The sequence below is a fragment of the Harpia harpyja genome, chromosome 2 (genome assembly GCF_026419915.1).
Source record: "Harpia harpyja isolate bHarHar1 chromosome 2, bHarHar1 primary haplotype, whole genome shotgun sequence".
Lineage (NCBI taxonomy): Eukaryota > Metazoa > Chordata > Aves > Accipitriformes > Accipitridae > Harpia > Harpia harpyja.
The window spans coordinates 70,983,269-70,998,564 of record NC_068941.1 but is presented as its reverse complement, the minus strand read 5'-3'; positions in this window follow the sequence as shown (position 1 = coordinate 70,998,564).

Sequence of the window (15,296 nt, the reverse complement as noted above, 5' to 3'; positions counted from 1 at the left end):
GTTGTAGTTTTTCTCCTACTCTATAGCACTGCATGCCAGATGTATCAACTACTTACCTGTCACTGGCAGGCAAAGTCACAGAACAGGATGGAGGCTAGCGTGCTATGCCGCATCAGGCGAGTGGTCGCAGGATTGATGTTAAAAAGCACATTCCTGAAGTGCAGGCTAGCATTGAGCCTCTCTGGCTAGCTTCACATTAGGTGCATAGAATCTTATTAGAATTTGAGTCTCTATTTGCTGCAGAGATAAAACAGTGTTGGTGAGGACTTTTCCACAGCTCCTTCTAGGGTCTTGATCATCTGGTGCTCTCTCTCCCGTGAAAGTTGAATATTGAGGGAGCTGATGGCACTAACTGCCATGAAAGAGAGCAAACCTCGTAATCTTGTCCAGCGTGAGAAAATAGGGAGTGTTTAAAAAGAGTTAAATTGTGTTAGCTAACAAAATAATATAGACAGATTTACTACCCTTTACATTGTTTAGCTGTTTGTGGCTGACTATTGAGTTTAAGGCCAAGATCCAAAAAGCTGATGAGATTTGAGTAATAAATGTCTTTGCGGGTTAGTTCTCAGCTGCTTGAGAACCAGATATTTTATGTTTCTCCGCACTTCTCAAATAGGGCGCATTTTCTTTGTCTTGATAGCACTCAGTTTCTGTTTCTCATATAGAGCCAGAGATTACATCATTTCTGGCTCTTGCCATCTATTTCTTACTGTACTGCTTTAACACTGATGTTGTAGCCCTAGCTCTAGTTTGGCTGGAGCAGTGATCTTTAATCTCAGCTGATTCATGACCCAAATATACTACGCAAACAACAGTGCCAAAATTTTACTTTACTGTCCCTCTCACCCTGAAGAAATACGCACTTACGGAAAACAAGAAGTACAGGCAACAAGAGAGGGCATGGTCTTGTAAGCCAAAGATAGAAGCCACTTCTCTAGTCTGGTTTAAGCAGAACTTTGTTCTTTGCCCACAAAAGTAATTTGTTGATCGATCTAGATTTTATTAGTCAAGTGTTACTGTTTACTGCTTAGTTTAATATCCATCTCCATTTCTTTGCCTCTGGAAACCAAGGGGAGGCTAAAATTATATTACAAATTAAAAGAAGAGAATAAGTGAGGGTTGAGGAAAGATGAAGAAGAATTATAGGCCACTAAATTTAACTTCAATACCTGCCAAATAACTAGAACAATTAGTAAAGCAAGAGCAATCAGTATGTAAACAGCTTGAAGAAAATGCAGTGATAAATCGGTAACACATTTGTAAAAAGCACAAATCAAGTGAAACCAAACTAATTGGTTTCTTTGGTGGAATAATGAATGCATAAAGCAAAAGTGGTAGACACAGAATTTCTTCATATTAGTAAGACACTGATACTGGTTGCACATGGCATTCTCAGAAATAAGCTAAATAAACTTGGATGAAATGAAACCAGCTTAAAAAGAATACACAGGTAAATAAACACTGAGAAACTTTATGAACAGTTGAGCTGGTAGCTGGGAGGAGATCAAAAGCACTTTAGATGAGCAAACATCTTACATAGCTCAATTTAGACATGAAGGGGTTTTATTTATTTTATTTTTTTTAAAGACCAAAAAACACCATAAAACAGCATCTAGTGTAAGACACACCTAAATAAAGAAACTGAGCAGACCAGCAAAAATGACAGCCATTTTGGTTGTATGCCAGCACCAGAATAGCTTACATCAGCATTGTTTTTCTGCTACACAGCTGAGTTTCTTTATTTAGACGTATTAAATACTCCAAAGCATATCTAAATAGAGCTTTGATTACTGCAGGATTATCTCAAATTTATTTATTGACATTGCTTCTGTTGACTGATATTTCTGTCCATTCATCTAAAAGTCGCATGATTCATAAAATGTTTATGCCTTTTTGTTGTGACTGAGTGAGAAAAGATGTCTAGTGGCATCTCATGTCTCTGGGAACTTTTGCTCTTTTTTTTCTTTATAAAAGCTAATAAGGATCCTTACGATTATCTGTTTGTATTTGCCACTGCAAATAGGCATGCTATTGACAGCTTTGGCCACCTATGCATTTTGACACCTAAGAGAATATTTTGCATTTTAAGAATACAAAACAAAAACTTATTCTTGTCCCAAAAGCTGATGTGACAAGAGACAACAGGTGATAGAGATATGAGAGCCCAAGATAACAATGAGAGGGTTTTTTGACAGCAATGGTAGCAAGAACATCAGCTGCCTCATCATTGTCAAGATTTTTCATAGCTATTAGAGGGAAGGAACATTTTTTAGAAGTCTTAAAGGAGGATTATCAGGTTAGTTTAGCAGATTCTTATGAGACAACCTTCCCAAGTAAGAAGGGCATCACACACCTGAACACAGAGTGAGCTAATCAAATCTGACAATAAAACACAATAAATGTATTTTAGATATTAGAATAAAAATATAGTGTTGAAAGGAGACATCAGTTGTAGAAAAAGATTGAAATGCAGAGCACAGAGAATAAGCAGATGCAATTAACAAAGTGTTTTACACAAGAAAAAGCAAATACCATTATTTGTTAAACAGTTGGTTTTGTCTGCCCATACAGAGTGCAGTAGTGTTTATTTTAAAGTATAATGAATAGAACCAGTAAGATATAGGTGACAAATAAAATCCTAGTCAGTAAAACTTTTGCCATAGTCATTTCTGCACCCTTAATATAATCCAGATTGCATTGAGTTGAAATAAATGCAAAATTGCTTCTGACTTCCCCAGGAATGGCTTTGCACTTATAAGTGGTCTGCCTACTAATTTCAGCCAAGTACCACATGACTTGAATAGTTAATTTTAAAAAGGGCAAGGATGAAATATCATTAGATAGTTTGGGGTTACAAAATTGGGAGCTTATATTTAAAATAATAGAAAAATACTACATTGAGTTTTTTCAGGGGAAGTATCATATGTAAAGATGCAAAGAATAAGGTTACTCTGTTCTCCTCCATAACAAATGGTACCTCAAATGCGCATACTAGTACAATCACAATATTATCTTAAGATAAATTTAAGAGTTCAAAACTTATAATAAAAATGAATGGACTTACGTTCTTTTCCTTTGTGCTGGTTTTGGCTGGGATACAGTTAATTTTCTTCACAGTAGCTGGTATAGGGCTATGTTCTGGATTTGTGCTGAAAACAGTGTTGATAACACAGGGATGTTTTTGTTACTGCTAAGCAGTGCTTACACAGAGTTCAGGCCTTTTCTGCTTCTCACCCCACCCCACCAGCGAGCAGGCTGGGGGGGCACAAGGGGTTGGGAGGGGACACAGCCGGGACAGCTGACCCCAACTGACCAAAGGGATTATTCCAGACCATATGATGTCATGCTCAGCATATAAAGCTGGGGGAAGAAGAAGGAAGGGGGAACATTTGGAGTGATGGCGTTTGTCTTCCCAAGTCACCGTTACGCGTGATGGAGCCCTGCTTTCCTGGAGATGGCTGAACACCTGCCTGCCGATGGGAAGTGGCGAATGAATTCCTTGTTTTGCTTTACTTAGAATCATAGAATCATTTAGGTTAGAAAAGACCTTCAAGATCATCGAGTCCAACCATCAACCATGCCCCCTAAACCATGCCCTGGAGTACCCTGTCCACTCGCTTTTTTAATACCTCCAGGGATGGTGACTCAACCACTTCCCTGGGCAGCCCGTTCCAATGTTTGACAACCCTCTCAGTAAAAAAATTTTTCCTAATATCTAACCTAAATCTCCCTTGCCTCAACTTGAGGCCATTTCCTCTTGTCCTATCTCCAGCCACCTGACAGAAGAGACCAGCACCCACCTCACTACAACCCCCTTTCAGGTAGTTGTAGAGAGCGATAAGGTCTCCCCTCAGCCTCCTCTTTTCTAGACTGAACAGCCCCAGATCCCTCAGCCGCTCCTCATAAGACTTGTGCTCCAGGCCCCTCACCAGCTCCGTTGCCCTTCTCTGGACACGCTCCAGCACCTCAATGTCTTTCCTGTAGTGAGGGGCCCAAAACTGAACACAGTACTCGAGGTGCGGCCTCACCAGTGCCGAGTACAGGGGAACAATCCCTTCCCTGCTCCTGCTGGCCACACTGTTTCTGATACAGGCCGGGAGGCCATTGGCCTTCTTGGCCACCTGGGCACACTGCTGGCTCATATTCAGCCGGCTGTCAACCAGCACACCCAGGTCTTTCTCTGCCGGGCAGTTTTCCAGCCACTCTTCCCCAAGCCTGTAGCACTGCATGGGGTTGCTGTGACCAAAGTGCAGGACCTGGCACTTGGCCTTGTTGAACTTCATACAGTTGGCCTCAGCCCATCGATCCAGCCTGTCCAGATCCCTCTGTAGAGCCTTCCTACCCTTGAGCAGATCGACCCTGCCTCCCAACTTGGTGTCGTCTGCAAACTTGCTGAGGGTGCACTCAATCCCGTCATCCAAATCATCGATAAAGATATTAAACAGAACAGGGCCCAACACCGAGCCCTGGGGAACACCACTTGTGACCCGCCGCCAACTGGATTTCACCCCATTCACCACAACCCTCTGGGCTCGGCCATCCAGCCAGTTTTTCACCCAGTGAAGAGTGCACTTATCCAGGCCACGAGATGCCAGCTTCTCAAGGAGTATGCCATGAGAGACAGTGTCAAAGGCCTTGCTGAAGTCTAGGAAGATAACATCGACAGCCTTTCCCTCATCCACTAGGCGGGTCACCTGGTCATAGAAGGAGATCAGGTTGGTCAAGCAAGACCTGTCTTTCGTAAACCCATGCTGACTGGGCCTGATCCCCTTCTTATCCTGGACTTGCCATGTGAGTGCACTCAAGACAAACCGTTCCATAATCTTCCCCGGTACCGAGGTCAGGCTGACAGGCCTGTAGTTCCCCGGATCCTCCCTCCGACCCTTCTTATAAATGGGAGTCACATTGGCAAGCCTCCAGTCTTCTGGGACCTCCCCTGTTGACCAGGAACGCTGATAGATGATAGAGGGTGGCTTGGCAAGGACCTCTGCCAGTTCCCTCCGTACTCTTGGAGGGATCCCATCAGGTCCCATAGATTTCTGAGTGTCCAGATGGCGTAGTAGGTCCCTAACTAATTCCTCCTGGATTAAGGGGGGGTATGTTATACTCTTCATCCTTACCTTCCAGCTCATGGGGTGGAGTACCCTGGGGATAACTGGACTCACTATTAAAGACTGAGGCAAAGAAGGCATTAAGTGCCTCGGCCTTTTCCTCTTCACTGGTTGCCATGTTCCCTTCTGTATCCATTAAAGGAAAGATATTCTCCTTGGGATTCTTTTTACTGTTAACATATTTGTAAAAACATTTTTTGTTGTCCCTTACGATAGTGGCCAGATTTAGTTCTAGCTGAGCTTGCATGTGTGGCTTTTGCTTTAGTTATTAAACTGTCTTTATTCCAACCCACGAGCATTCTCACTTTTTACTCTTCCAATTCTCTCCCCTACCCCACTGGGGAGGAGTGAGTGAGTGGCTGTATGGGGCCAAGCTGCTGGCTAGGGTTAAACCATGACACCCTTATAACTCAGGTTGTAGGTAGGCTTGTTCACTTCATAGAAAAGAATGACAGCAATGTTTAATAGCCTACAAATACAAATATATATTAGATTACAAATACTGCTTGCAAAGAACAAAATAAAAGATACAGTCAAATTATAAAGGGGAAATTTTGTTTACAATGAGCAGACTAGATAGTAAATAAGAGTGACTGTGGAGTTGCTGTTACTGGAGACCAACATGGCTAGAGTTGATGCTGCAGTGTCAAAACAGAAGACCTGACATATGTTAAATTTGTCTCACCAAGCAGTAAGAGCACTGAAAAACTTCAACTTCCAATTCAGAGGCTACCACAATTTTTGAATATTCTGCCACTTAGGAAGTCCACATGCACCAGTACCTCTTTCTGAGGAAGTAATGTGCGAGGCACTTTTTACAAAAGTTGCTGGGAATAGTGCACCCTATCTAATGTCCCAATTTTTACATTCCAGCTAATTGCCAGCCTGTTTTAGACATCGGTGTTTTCAAGCAACACGGTGAAGAGTACAGAGGGTTACATGGGCTCTAAAGTTTACCATTCTTCCTTGTAAGTTATAATGGATTTAAATACTTAACTTTCTACTCAAGAACTAAACCCATTTGCTGTAGCATACCTAAACAGATTTGTTCATAAGTAACAATAGTTTCACTTAAAAAAACCTTACAACATCTGATTTAGAGAGGTCTGGTCAGAGCTTATAGCTCAAAATACATTTTTAGGAATGTTTCCTAGAAGATAAAAAGGGAAAAAAGCACCCTTCTGTAATTGAGAAGCTGTAGCATAAACATGTATGCACAAACACACACAGATAAATAGTTCTCAAAGAGTTTTAAAGTGTTTTTCAGATCTACCCCATAGAAATGCATTTGGGCACATGAACATAAGTAAGAATACAAAACAAGATAACAAATGTTAAGATAATTATACATGTGTCCTTTCCGAATGCCTCCACCAAAAAAAAGCAACTGCATAAGGCAATGGGGGTTGTGTGATACCCTGAAGGTGAAGAAATTTGAATTACAGCTGCATATGAAATTTCAGGCTCAAATGCTTGTTGCTCATAATTACTATTCTCCAAGTGCCAGTCTACAATGACAAAGAGAAAAGCCAGAACTTGGAAGATTTCTAAGTGAACTATTAGCATAATTTATTTTCAAAGACATACCTCCCACAAATCTCTACCAACATTTTTTTCCGTCAGATACAGCTTCTGACATGTAGCAAAGAGTATCATGCAGTGGTCTACTACGCAATGGTCTAAACCAAGAATCAAAACCAATATCTGCATAAGACTAGGTGGCAGGAACAGGAAGATTTTAAACAGACAGAATTGTATTACTGGATGACATTTAGCCAAGGGAAATAGTACAATATGTATTATCTTAGTTTCATTAAGTCTAGTCAATCTAATTGCCATTTGCAATCTGGAAGAAAGCAGTTCTAACATAGCCATGATTCAATCCTCTTGTGGGACATGTATCCAAGACATGCAAGGCTCTCAAGACATTTATGCTGCACTCAAAAAAACCCCCAGAAAACTAGCTCTTGCAGATACTAGCTGTAGCAGAGACAACATATAACACAGCTGTGAATAGCCATATGGCCATGGCAGCACCAAGATCAGTGCAAGCTTGCTATCCAAATATTTATGCGAATCTTCAGTAGATTGCTAAGCACAATTGCTAGCACAATAACAGTGCTAACAGCACTTAAACTAGTTAGCTAGAAGTCTAACCTCTATAAGTGCACAGAGCTAATCACAACCTTCATTAGAGCATAAATTTACTGCTGGAAGGAAGAGCATCACTCCTGACTTGCTGTTGCGATTCCCTGTTTCCTTAAAGTGGCTTTTTGTTCAGTTAGTTACTGACTTTGCGTAGTTTTACACAGAGTGAACAGACCTAATTACATGCAATTGTCAGCTTTGGTCCACAGGGCCTAAGCCTTCTCCAACCATTAGTTTAGACTGAGAGAAAGTTCATTTGCTCCCTGGAGGTTCATGTGCCTTCTTCTACAGCATCTTGTGCTGATCACCGCCACACACAAAATACTCACATAGGTGGATGCGCTGAATCCAATCCAGTATATCACCCCTTATGATCCTAGCTGATAAACAGGTTCCACTGAAAAAGTACTAGTAGTGAAAATCCCAAGAGAAATGGGAAGTTGGGATGACCTTCTCAGGCCATGATAGCCAGCATAGGGAGGCAAATCTGCATGAACTACAATTAATTTATTATGACACAGGAAAAAAATAGTATTGAAGCTGAAGACTTCAGTTTATGATAAATTAAATTATCCTATACTAGTATGCTAGGATCCAGACATACGTTTTAACATAACATTACCTTGTTTGTATGAATAATAGCAGTGTGCTAACATAGGTACGCTCATCTGAATTTCACTGGGGCCTCCAACTGCAATAACATCATTGTAAATCAAGTCTAACTTTACCAGGGTTACCCACTTTTCCCACTAGAAGCAGCCCTTTACAATCCACTATTGAATGATGACCATGGCTCTTAATTTTTGTAATGTAAAGGGTAGCTTCTCCCACAAGATTTTCACAACCTTGTGAAAGCTGAGTTCACCAAATGCCCACCCTGTTGCTTTCTCCACACCTTACCCCACCAGTCTGAGATGCAGTCAGATTTTATCTGGCTCTCACCGGACAGGAAACTTAGTGTTCATATCATTTCGTTTTAACTCAGAGCATAACCGTATCTAATCCACTTCACGTTGAATGATCTAATCCTTTGTGATTTTGGAGCTGGGTAAAAGAGCTGTTAAGTATTAGCAAGTTTATATTTCTGGCTTAAAATGCCTGGGGTGCTTGAGCTGACACTCTGTACGTCTGCCTTGCTTCGGTAGCATTTGTCAAGGAAAGACCCTCATCCTCAGCATTTGTGCCCAGATAGTCTGGCAAGTCATTGTATTCATATCTTCAGAGTATGCTCCAATTTTCCTAGGCCCTTTTCTGAATAGGGTATGTACTGTCAGGAGAACGATTCTTGCTTCATAAACAATTCCCATGTTGATGACTGTATTGTTTATAAAACTCACCTGGTTTATAGTCAAGCAGTATATTATATAAATGTGAAAATAAAATGCTTATTTTAGGGTCTTAAAGATGCGCAGCTGAAGACCTCCTTCCTCTCCTAAATGTAAATGCTATTAAAATCACTTTTTCAGCAATTAAAGAACATTAGGTAGACTCTCAGTTAAGATAAATTTACCTCAAAAATGTATTCATCACCCTCTTCAAAAGTAAAACCCCAAAGCAAAACGCACATAGTTGCCAGCAGCTTTAGTTAAAGCTAAAATTAGCCATGCTGATTAAATGGATTTTGCATAACCTTAACTATTAATCCTTCATATTGGTCTTCTTTTCTTTGAAAAATCTTGAAGTACCAATAACCTAAAGGTTTATAGAGTCACTTTTTAATACTACTTAGTTAAAATTTAATCCTTTGTATAATAGTTAACATTGGCACCATCTTTTAATAGCCCAAGATTTCTAACATGCACTTCCTGAACAAAACAGACATTTTCAATTCCAGGGAAATAATGGCAACACGCATAGAGCAGAAGAACTTTGATTTAAAGAATTAAAAAATGTACTTACAAGAGATAAAGTGGAACTAACAGTAAATTAATCTCTCAGTTTTCACCCTTTCTTTAAACAGTGTTCTTTTCATGCTTAATTCTCTCCCCTTCCATTTCCTTTAATTCAGGTCCGTATTTTCTAATGGCTAGATTGCCTCCCATCTTACCTGGCTAAGCAAGGCATAAATTACATTTTCCAGTGAGACCAATATGGAATTTGACTCCAAGTCTCTTTTCAAAAGCGGCCCTTGTTTTATAGATACTTCCTCTGAAAAGACGCAGTACTACTGAGCCTTGGATCATTTTGTTGCTGTCAGAGGGAAATTAAATTGCCACCTTTAGAAATTGAAATTGTTCCTATTCTCAGATTAGGACAAGGAGGAATGAGGTAGATTGTTCTTCATGAAGTGGTACGTCACTGCAAACTTGGCTCTTGTTTAGGGCTGATCCTGCTAGCAGAGGGTGCTCTCCCCGAAGATTTATCTAACACATTTTGCTTCAGATTTGCTTGAGGCTAAGAGTGCAAATATTGTTAGTTACCCAAGCTCAGCCGACACCTGGAAGCTCATTAGTTTACCGTAATTCCTTTGTGTGCCCCTGCCCTGCCTCAGCATTTCATAGCATTTGCTCATCTGCCTTTTTTTACAAAAAGTAATCAACCTTCACATTTTGTAATAATTGGCATTTTCTGATATTTATTTTTTTAGCACCAATAATTTGAAGAGAGTTTGGCGGCCTCAGTGATCCTGCTTCTTTCACTTTAGAAATAATTAACTGAAATCCAAAAAATGAGCTATTATAGGTAGCTGGTAATTATAGTTCACACCTCTGTTTTGCCAGTCAAACAATTCAAAAAATCAATTATAAGGCAAATTATTACATAATTGAGCACTAAGCATTTTTACTCTTTTATATCAGTTAGGCTTTTTTCTTCTGTATTCAAGCATTATTTCATTAATTGTTTTAAACATCACTTCATCAGCGGTAAACTCAGAGCAGCTGACAGTTGTGTTTTGTTTATATATTTGATCAATACAAGCAGCTGAAAACTTTCAGATCATTGATCATGTCATGTTCTGCTGAGTAATTGGCCAGTAAAACTGGGTATTTGGAAACTGATGACTTAGTGGTTCAAGGGTCAGTCCAGTAAGAAACTGAAGCTGGCTAAAACAGACTTTCTTTTCCTCTTTGTCTTTTTTTTCAGTAGGTGGTCTTCTGGATGATCCATGATCTCATCTCCAGTCTTCATGATGTTTTTCCTCTTTATTAATGACAGATTGTTGTTCCATGGATCACCTTACTCTGCTGTCTGTACTGTATTGTAAAAGTACTAGCAATGGTATTCCAGATGGAGAGCATAGTGACATTTATAGTTTTCTTAATGCTTTCTTTCTGTCCTTTTCAGTTATTTATTGTTTTGTCAGACTTTCACCTTCATAGCTGAATTTTCTCAGATATGATCATTGACCAAAGGTCAATTTTATCCTAGGTCACTTATTAAGTTTTAGGAAAAAAAAAATTCATCCAGCTTTGTGATCTTAAGTCTTGTAACATTTTGCTTTTTCTTACATGAAAGGTTATGGTTATTTTCTTACAGAGCTTTAAACAACACTCATATCTGAAGACTTTGAAATCTATTTCGGAGAACACAGTATAGACATATTCTTTTCAGTGATTTATTACCAGTCTATTCCTATTTGATAGAATTATACATATTATCCAAGCTATGTTTCTTTTTCGGTGGTATGGGCCACATGTGGAAAGAAACAGAACTTTAAGAAACAAATGAAATTATGAGATTGCCAATGTTTGGAATCTTGTATTATTTCTTCTCCTTTTGATGAGGTTCCTGTCTTAGAATAAGTGCACTCAAACTTTTATCTCACTAAATGATGCAGTGACTTCACATGGGAAACTAGCACCGAGGAGGGACTCCACAATGGTCAAAGAATCATAAAGAAATAGTGCCTGAAGAAGTGAGTGAGATGAATGAACTCATGGGAGGTTACAGGTATCAGATGCTGTGAGTAGGATAATTGCATTACTCCACAGATTTCCCTGAATTAGGCTCAAATAGCCAAATAATTTTTTTGGCTATTTCCAGCTTTCAAAAAAACTTTCCTCCATTTATCATAGTGATGAATATCTACACTATATATACACAAACATAGTTTGAGAAGAGTTTGTATTTGAGCTTTAATGATTGTTAAGAGGATAAATTTTAAAGTGCTAGGTGAGCAATGACAGAGATAAACCACAATGGAAAAGCATAGCAGTTTTTTGATGCTGTCCAATGAAAAAGCTATTGTTTGCAGATAGATTTGCCACATCTGTTAAAATTCTAGTCCTACAGTCAAATACTTATCCAATCTCTTAGTAGATTGTGATCACAACTCACTTCAAAGGCAGTTATAATTATGTCTTTTATAAAATCACCTCTTTCCCTTACAGATTCACAGGAGAAATTTGAATGATAAAAAGGTAATCTCTAATGTCATTACAGCTTTCGTATTTGAATTGGTTGTATACTGAACACAAGCCTTTAAGATTTCCTTCTCCACAGGAGCTGAGATTCTGTAGTATTGACTTTAATAGGCAATCATTCAACTTTTAAACTTTTAAAATACAAAGTAAATTTAGTACAGGAAACTTGCTATTGTAAAGTTATGGATGAAAAGATACGTTTCAGCATCCACGCAGCAGTACATACAGGTTAATGCATACAAAATGTTCAGAAGTGCAGAGCTGGGATACGTGATTTTGAGTTTCAGGTCTTCTTTCTGACATTTTAACATTCGAGTTATAAAGCTCTGTTTAATGTCAGTTTTTGAAGGAATATACAAAGTTTCATATTCTGTTGAGCATTCCTACAGACATGCTTTCCAGAGCAAAGCAGCACTGTAAACTTACTTCCAGTATGTACATAAATATAAAAGACAATTAAAACTAACAAAAAGCTTCTAGCTTTCCATTTTTATAATTATATATTGTAAAGCAAAACATCTATCTGCATGTTTTCCTAACTCTTCAGAAATATGCTTAGTGCCAGATAATTCTGCAGTATATGTGAGAAGGTACAGACAGGTGTTGTCCCCTGAAAAGGACATTTGCTTGATGAAAGTTCTAAATGTTTTTCTAATCCTGATATTGATCTTTTGTATGGCTTTTGAGAAATCATTGCCCTTTTCTCTAGGGACTCTGTTCTCCTGTACAGTGTCTTTTCAGGGACAGAGAAAGATCTCTGCATAGCAGCACTGGAATCTTTTTGGACTGGAATGCTTACTGTATTGTGGCAGGAAACAATTGGTATCAGTTGATTTTTTAAGGATTCTTTGTCTTTTGACAGTGTTATTTCCTACTTATTGTCTTCTCTTTCCATTGTTCCACCTGTGAACTCTTCTCATTTGAAAACTCAGCACATTCAATGGAAAAAAAAATTTAAAAAAGTTCAAAAAATTATCATCACCTTTTTTTTTTAAACATGGGAGAGAATGAACCTATGCCTAGAGAAATTAATGTCTGTAAAATATTCCATGCAAATAAACAGGTATTGCCAGAAACAAAAGTTATACCAATCACAAGATCTTCTCTTAAGAAAATATTCCCAGTTTACTTTGTCATGCTGATATTCTCATCGAACTTTCCTAGGAGAACAAACGTTTTGTTTTGTTTAAACCTTCTCCTTGAATGGCAAAGGTATGCTTAAGGCGCTAATCCAGCTGTTTAACAATTGCAAGCTTTATAACCAATAGCACATGACAGACCATGCTGAGAGATACACATCTTGGGTCTGTTCTAGGCATCAATCCAAGACTCTGTGCTGTAACTGCAAGAGAACTACAGAACCTGCAGTCTTTAGAAAACCCTTAGAAATCTTATATACACATATGTTAATGAGGAGTTGGCTAATCTTGATTGAGAGGGAGAGTGAAAGAAAAAAATCCCAATCCCTTTTGCAATTCCCATTTAACATCCCATTGCCGTAGTGGAAGTTCAGCCATGTTGAAAGAAGACTGAGAAAATAGCTTTTAAACTATGAGTTACAGTTATATAAAAAAAGACATTTTGTCAGAGATAAAAATTTGGGTACCATTCATGTGTTATGTTTTCTTCTCCTTTTATTCATGTTGAGTAAATGGTTTATTTTGGTGAAAGCTGAGACCTGATCCAACTTCCAATGACTTTAATGGAAAGCTTGTGTTGATTTTATTTGTAGAGGCTGTGTCCGTATAGAGTCCAAAATGGGAATCTTTTTGTATTCTACTTGTTGGAAGTGTGATAGAATTTGCATTTTTCCACTGCACCGTGAGGAATTTTGCACTAATATGTTTAAAAGGAAGAAAACAATGAATATGGTAAGATGGGGTTTAAAAAGCAGAGATTATTATGACTTTTTTTTCTTTTTTTACTGTTGAAAACTGACAGATCCATTATAACCAATATATTTTGTCAGAATGCAGCACTGTGATACGCTTTTTACCAATAAGACACCCAGAATGCCAAAAAAAGGAGAGGAATTTGTAAGTTCAGTGCAGGTCAGCCAATACGTGCTGCCTAGGACACTCATCTGGTTAGTGAGAAATGCACGTTCTAACCTGACTCAGGCAAAGTAAGAACCGGACTCTTCTCTTGCAAATATTTCAGCTAGCACCTCTAATAACTATTGCATCTATTCCTCATTGTTTTGGACCACAAGTCTGACTGCCTTTTTCTTTTCAGTCTCAAATTTGTCTTGGTATGGATCAGAGGTGTCTGAAACATGAGATTTTTGCAGGAAGAAAACAAGATAGCTTTAGCATCTCCAGGCACTGAAGGAGCAAATCAAAACTGGGACACCAATGAGACATGTTTGTCAGCATACCTCTCTTGCCCTATCTGTTAAGATTCATTAAAATTTGGACCCGGTATAAGCCTTGGAAGAAATACACTTTACATAAACTTGGTGGAGAGCTTGTTAGGAGTTTAGTTGTGTAATCTGCCAAAGAGTCAGTCCACTTTGAGAATGCTTCAGCCCCTCTCAGCTTCTTTGCATTAACTGGATTGGGCTGTTCCTACAGAGATTGAGCAGGCTCCATGCTAGAGTTCAGAGGCCAAACAAAACTTTCCCTGCCATTTTCCTACTGCTGCCAAAGGTTGTTTTAAAAAAAACAACAGATGCTAAGATCAGGCATGCAGGCAAGAAGCAGAGTATAAAAATAATTGATAATCAGTAGAGCACACTCCGCTGCAGAACTTGGAACTCAACATAAAGTTACTCAGTCTTTGGCAAGGAAACAAATAGCTGAAACCAATGACAGGCTGTAGTCATAGTCCACATAAGAGGTTACGGCTTTCTATTGCTACAACTTCTTGCCTTGGCTTAGACTGAGAGGAAAGTGTTGTGGGTAGCAGCACCACCAGTGGACAGTTTTTAAATACATTTAATAAGCCGCTATATGTATTCTGCTAAAATAATGGCAATTTACAAAATCTACTTTTCAAAGGCTAGAGAATAAAAGGTTGACTTTGTGTCCCCTGTCCCAATCTATGTCATAGATAGTGATGTAGTCTTTTGATAACATAAACACCCACTGTTCTTCTGCAGGCCTCCATGGGAATGTAAGGAACCAGTATGTATGCTCACCCAGCCTTCACATCCTCACAGCTTTGCCTGTTGCCTCCTACTGGATATTGATCACTCAGCAGCCACAAGCTTTAATACAACAACCATTACTAGGTCTATTCACCAGTTTAGTATGAAAGAGGCAATTGAGAGAGAGACATACAAAGGAGCTGGATACAAAAATAGGCCTGCTTACCCATAAACTCCACTTTTTTTGTTGTGTGCTTATAAAATTCTTTAGTATTTCATCAGAAGGGGAAAAATGTGTATGGTTCCATCTACACTATGTGACTGTTCAGTTTTCTCTGGGCCAAGCTAAAACATGAGGAAAGATCTGAAGAGCTTAAATTGAATGAGATACTGTAGTCATCCGTGTGACTTCTTTGTTAAGTAGACAACCTCTGTGATGATAAAAAGGTCAGTGCTGCACCGTTACACCTACAGTATCCTTTAATCTTTTTTTTATTTATGTTTTTAAATCAAGCAACAGAGAGCTATGTTAAACAGTTGTATTGATTTTTTTCTTTTGATTCTATTAGTTAGCGTCAGGGTCAG